At 34.9% G+C, this 7,105-nt stretch overlaps 1 non-coding gene across 1 annotated transcript; it reads left to right on the forward strand.

Annotated features, from left to right (window-relative positions):
• Nucleotides 1-234: 234 nt before the first annotated feature.
• On the forward strand, nucleotides 235-340 carry LOC120242443. Its single transcript, XR_005531074.1, has one exon. It is a non-coding gene; the product is annotated as a U6 spliceosomal RNA (small nuclear RNA).
• The last annotated feature ends 6,765 nt before the right edge of the window (nucleotides 341-7,105 follow it).

Genomic DNA, 7,105 nt, shown 5'->3' on the forward strand with positions numbered 1-7,105 from the left:
TTCAAGGTATCTTCCATAAAATAAAATCATGATCTCAAAGGAATATTTGCATCCTCATGTTCAATGCAGCTTTATCTGCAGTAGCCACAACATTGAAACAACTAAAGTATCTACGTGGCATGTCTATATGTGTGTCTGTGTGTATTGTGTGTATCTATATCTACATCTGTCTATATCATCTATAGCTCTCTGTATGTACCTATATTCCATTTTGTGTGTATATAAAAACAAGAAGTGCTTACTTCAACAGCATGTATACCAAAATTGGAATGATACAGAGAAGGCTAGCATGGCCTCTGTGCAAGGGTGACATAAAAAAAAGGAAATCTTGCATTTGTGAGAACATGGGTGAACCTGGAGAACATTATGCTAATGAACTAAGCCAGATTCAGAAAGGTAAATACTGTATCATCTCACTTACATGTGGAATCTAAAAAAGCTAAACTCAGAAACAGAGAGTAGAATGGTGGTTGCCAGGGCCTGAGAATGTGGGAAATGGAGCGATGGTAGTCAACGGGTACACACTTTCAGTTATAAGATGAATACATTCTGGGAAGTGAATGTGGAGCATGGTGACAATACTGTATTTGGGTACATAAAAATTGTTAAGAGAGTAGATCTGAAATGTCATCACCAGGAAAAAATAAGTATATGAGATGATGGAGGTGTTAACTAACCTGACTGTGGTCCCTGTTTCACAGTATATACATGTATCAAATCATCTTGTTATAGAACTTAACATATGAAAGTGGAATGAACAGTGGGGGATTATTTCTCTCTCACGACAAGTGAAGTAGTAAAGTGATTCCAGGATTGGCTTAGTAACTGTAGAGTTCCAGACCTCTGGGGAGTCTTCTCTTTGATTTTGTTGACTTACCCTCATTTTTACAAAGGGGCTGCCACTATACCAAGTGTGACATCTCAGCAGTCCTCAAATTCAAGAAGAAAGGGGAAATGTTTATGAAAGTCCCCCACCCCCTTTTTATCAAGAAACTGTTTTTCAGATCTATCACTACTGGAAATGAATAGGTCAAATGTCTACTAAAGATTCTCTGGCAAAGGGAAGGTAGATTATAATGATTTCCATGAACCAATCATGATTTATTCCCTGGGTCTCAGAGCATTACTGCCTGAAACCTGAACCAAACTAGGATTCTGTTCAAAAGAGTAAAGTGTTCTGGGTAGACATTCAAGTGTTGACCTCAAGCTAAGAGCCAACACTTAGTGACCTTTTCTAGCGGAGGACAGAGCCATCTGTGAATATATACTGTTTCATTTCTATATTCTCGTATCTGCAAGTCACCAAGTCGAAGCAATGGATCTCTGGTCTCCAACAGGTCTTCGTTAATCTGTATGTTGATGAGTGCCAGCCCATTTTTTCCAGCCAAACTCTTCCTGATTTCCAGATCCATAAATATCTAATTGTCTAATACATAATTAGATTTTCACTTGGATGTCTCATAATTATGAAGAGCTCAACAAATCCATAGCTGAACTTGTGATCCTTAGCCTATCTGTGTCTCCCCTTGGAGTCCCTGCCTGGGAAAATGGCTGCACTATGTGGATTTACAGTCGTTCTTGCCTCTTCATTAAAACTCATGTCTAGTCACTGAATTTTATGATTTTTGACTTCTAAATATCTCTTAGATCCATTCACTTATATCCATCTCTATTAATTTGCTATATGGTATAATACAATATCACAAACTGAGTGGCTTAAAAATGAGAAATTTATTTTCTCATGGTTCTATAAGTTTGAAGTCCAATATCAAGGTATATCGGAGTTGAAGCCTCTCTCCATGGCTTGCAGACTGCCGCCTTCTTGCTATGTCTTTCTGTGGTCTTTCCTCTGTGTGCACACATCCTTGTCTCTCTGTATGCCTGTATTTTTCTTCTTATAGGAACGCCAGTCAAGTTAGAATAGGACCTACACTAACATCCTTGTTTTAATGTAATCACCTCTTTATAAGACCCTATGTCCAAATGCGGTCATGTGCTGAGGTATTGGTGGTTAAGGCTTCAACATCTGAATTTTGGAGAATACATATTAGCCCATAACACCATCCAACTTCTAGCTTCTTAACTTTGGCTATTATCATCTCTTGCCTAGATTACTGCAAGAGCCTCTTTTCTTCCCCTGTTCTTTCCTTGTTCTTCAGGTAGAGTGTTCTTTATGTCTTATCATGACATCCTATGTTTAAAATACCCTCGATAATATTTTGCTACTTTGGGGCACCTGGGTGGCTCAGTCAGTTAAATGTCTGACTTCAGCTCAGGTCATGATCTCACGGTTCGTGGGTTCGAGCTCCGCATCAGGCTCTGCGCTGACAGCTAGCTCAGAGCCTGGAGCCTGCTTCAGATTCTGTGTCTCCCTCTCTCTCTCTCTGACCCTCCCCTGCTCACGCTGTCTCTCTCTCAGAAATAAATAAAGCATCAAAAAAATTTTTTAAATAATATTTTGCTACTTTAACTTGGTGTACGAGGCCCTTTGTTATCTGTCTCTGGTCAACATTTCATCTTTATTTTTGTACAAGTATTTCTCCACCACACTCTTCATTGAATTTATTTTCTGACCATATGGATTATTCAGGTATTCAAAGTGACTTGCTCGACAGACTCTGGGCTCTCAAATACTCACTTTGTTTGTAACTTATTTCCAGTGTGGAATAATTTGCTGTCTTTTACTTTCTCCATTATCTTGTGTCATCACAATCGTGCAAACACCTTTAATCACTAATCAGCATTTAAGAAATCTCAAGCACAGTACCAAAGAGGAAATACTAAAAGAGACTCTCAACATTAATTTTTTTTTTCAATTTCAGTATAATTAACATACAGTGTTATATTAGTTTCAGGTGTACAATATAGTGATTCAACAATTCTGTATATTATTCAGTGCTCATCACAATAAGTGTACTCTTAATCCTGTTCACCTATTTCACCCTTTCCCCCACCCATCTCCCCTCTGGTAACCACTAATTTGCTCTCTATATTTAAGGGTCTGGGTTTTTTGTCTCTTTTTTCTTGGTTGGTTTTGTTTCTTAAATTACACATATGAGTGAAATCATGTGTTAATTATATTTCTCTGACTGACTTATTTCACTTAGTATTATATTCTCTAGATCTATCCATGTGGCAAATAGCAAAATTTTATTCTCTTTTATGGATGAGTAATATTCCATTGTATATAGGTACCTCATATTCTTTATCCATTCATCTGTTGATGGATTTGGGTTGCTTTCATATCTTGCTATTATAAATACTGCTACAATAAACAAAGGGGTGCATATATCTTTTCAGATTAGTGTTTATATATTCTTTGGGTAAGTATCCAGTAATGAAAGTGCTGAAAAATATGGTAATTCTATTTTTTTTTTGAGAAAATTTCATACTGTTTTCCATAGTAGTAGCATCATTTTGCATTCCCACCAGCAATGCATGAGGGTTCCTCTCTCTCCACAACATTGCCAATACTTGTTTCTTGTGTTTTTGATTTTAGCCATTCTGACAGCTTTGAAGTGATATCTCATTGTGGTTTTCATTTGCATTAAGAGACTCCCAAAATTTAACATCTTAAAAGTTCCAACAAAAATAAACATCATAGTATTAACATTCAATGGTATTTTCAGGGTTATAAACCAACTAATATGATAAAGTAATTAATATTTTACCTTTAGAAACTAAAACGCTAAGAGATCTATGGAAGTCATTGGATCTCTTCCTTTCCCTTCAGAGATCTGCATACAAATGTCAGTCATTTAATATTTCTTGAAAATATGATTCTGTAATTTCTAGTGATCCAATTTTCATTATATCACCATTCTCTTAACTTGATGCCATGCAGAAATCATTAGGATCAGAGAGGAAGCATGATTTGTTCAAGCAACCCTTTTAACAGCCTTGTAAATAAGCACTGGAACTTTATAGTTGACTGAGAATCTTTACCTGCTCTACTGCTTCCATAGAGATACATTGGCCATAAAAGGAATGAAACTAGTGGTTGTTTGTTTGCCTGGTATAAATTATTACTCACTTTTGGGAGAAAGGAGATTGCTGTTTCTAAGGTTTCTGTGTGTACATTCAACCTAAAAGGCATCATATTTTCTTACTGACTTTAAGATGCTGTGAAAAGAGCTCACACCACTCTTTTTTAACTTTTAATTATGCAGCAGCATCTTACATAAGTCAAAGAATCACTTCACCTTCATCTAAGTTACATGCTTTTTCAATTATTGTACTCAGAATGATCTTTATTCAGTCCAAATTTATTGTATTCCTCTTAGAGATGGTATATGTACTTCTGGAAATTTAAGTGAGGAAAATAATCCAAAAGAGGAAAAGATTTTATGCACAAATAGGTTCATTCCATCATTATTTCCAATTTCAGTGATTGACAAATTAGAAGAATAAAAATATTTAATAGTAGGATAAAAATCTAATACTATTTAATAATGGAACAAGAATTAATTACAATTTGATAAATAAAATGCAAAAATATTTATGAAGAAGTTGATGTACAAAGGGAAGAGTCTTTGTTATCATGTTTAGTTAAAAAAAACAACAACAACAAAATAAAACCGAGAGGGTACCTGGATGGCTCAGTGAGTTAAACATCTGACTCTTCGTTTTGGCTTAGGTCATGATCTCAGGGTTCCTGAGATCAAGTCCCATGTTAGACTCTGCACTGATAGTGCGGGGCAGGCTTGGGATTCTCTCTCTCTCTCTTTCTCTGCCCCTCCCCTGCTTACTCTCTCTCTCCCTCTCAAAACAAACAAACAAACAAGCAAACAAAAAGCAGGAAATAAACTTCCAGATACAATAGATCAATTACGAAAACTCACCCTGTATATACAGAGCAAAGATGGAAAAGGTTAAAACTGGGTATCTCTAGACTATAGAATTATAAAGGATCATTATTTTTTGTGCTTTTCTCTATTTTCTAACTTCTGTATATTTGTTATATTTTGCATTTTATTTATTATATATATATATTTATTATTTTAGGAGAGAGAGAGAGAGCATGAGCAGGGATGGGAGGCAGAGGGAGAGAGAGAGAATCCTAAGCAGGCTCCATGCTCAGTGCAGAGCCCCACTTGTGGCTCAATCCCACAATACTGGGATCATAACCTGAACTGGAATCAAGAGTTGGACAACTGAGTCTCACAGGTGAACCTGTTATGTACTATTTTTATAATTCATCAATATTTATTTTAAAAATTACATTTGAATAATTATAGTATGGAAAATTTTATATATTAATTTTTGTAAGTAGAATGCAAAGTATTAGTCATATTATGATCTTAGTTATGTTTAACAGTGAAGATAATTGAAGTATCAGAAGTGGTTGCTTCCTTTTTTTTCTATTTAAACAAGGTTTTTTAAGGTTTTTATTCCAGTTAATATGCAGTGTAATACTAGTTTCAGGTGTACAATTTAGTTTCTGAAAAGTAGATTATGATTGTTTGATCTATATATTTGTTAGAATAGCCCAATTTTTCTATGATGCATATACTTATATATATGTATATATATAAATTATATATATAGTTTAAAATCAGCAAAAAATGCAAATAATTATTTAAAATATATTGGGACTATTTAAAATATATTGGCGTTATGAGTTTCAGATACAAATGGGTAGAAAGTGATTCTGAAATATATAAGGGGAAAAGAGAATCAAGAGATTTTATAAGTAACATTTGTAAGCAAAGTTGGTTGTAAAGCATTTAATAGCGGTTGAATCTGCAAACTTATTTATGTTGTATCATGATATTTCATTGGGCATTGATCCTAGTCTTAGGATCTATATTTTTTAATCACTCATTCTTTTTTATTTTAAATTACGAGTGTATTATAAACACATGGGTAAAGTCCAGTAGTACCAACAGATTCAGTCCCCAACCCACTACTCAGATACATGTTAGCCATTTAAACCATTTCCGATTTTGGCTCTTCTGTTAGTTAATGCTATAATTTCAAATAAGTATTTAAACACTAGTTGATTAATTAAATTTAGACATTATTTCTACTTCTCACTGTAGAATATGGCAGATTATCCCATTTATATAATGTCCTCCCCATAATTCCCTCCTCTTTTTCTATTTTGAATAGTTCCCTAATTTAGACAAGTGTATGTATATAACTTCTGATAATATACTTTAATCTCTACCCCTGGTTCATAGTCTTTAGATGGGGTTTCCTTATTCCTTGCTATGCACTGGGAGGAGCACCTCCCTTCCTCTCTACACTTTTTCTGTCTTCCAACTTCCATTAGCTCTATCTGCTAGATAGCATTTACATTCTGTTCTGAAACCATAATCAGTTATTTCACATGTTAACTTTATGTCTGTTTTAAAGATGATGAGTAAGATTGCTTTTTCTTCCTCATGGGCCCAGCTACCCACTTGTTACATTGCTTGAATCAATCAAGCATCAAGGTCAAATGAATACTATTACATTTTTATGTTCCACTAACTGCTCAAAATTATGCCACATTTTGATTTGCCTTATATATGTAACAAATAAGTTTCTTGTGGAGTTTTTTCTATTTTTCCTAATGTCTATGTTCGTCTCCTGTTAACCGCCTTTTGGTAATATTGAAGAACTTTTTTTTTTTTAAGTCACAGTGCTGATCTCTTTTGACTTATTATTTTTTTTTATATTGATAATCTATTTCATCTTCTGTGAGATTTTCTTCTGGTGGTCCAGTGTCTTACTCTTATGATTGAAACCCACTGCTTTCTTTTTTTTTTAATGAATATAATTTATTGTCAAATTGGCTTACATACAACCCCCAGTGCTCAGCCCAACAAGTGCCCTCCTCATTGCCCATCACCCATTCCCCACCCCACCCCCCACCTTTAGTTTGTTCTCTGTATTTAAGAGTCTCTTGTGGTTTGCCTCCCTTCTTTTCTGTTTGTAACTATTTTTGTTCCCCTTCCCCATGGTCTTCTGTTCAGCTTCTCAAGATCCACATATGAGTGAAAACATATGGTATCTGTCCTTCTCTGACTGACTTATTTTACTTAGCATAATACCTTCCAGTTCCATCCACGTTGCTGCAAGTGGCATGATTTCATTCTTTCTCATTGCCAAGGAGTATTCT

The sequence above is a fragment of the Hyaena hyaena genome, unplaced genomic scaffold (assembly GCF_003009895.1).
Source record: "Hyaena hyaena isolate Hyena2069 unplaced genomic scaffold, ASM300989v1 scaffold_304, whole genome shotgun sequence".
NCBI classification, from domain to species: domain Eukaryota; kingdom Metazoa; phylum Chordata; class Mammalia; order Carnivora; family Hyaenidae; genus Hyaena; species Hyaena hyaena.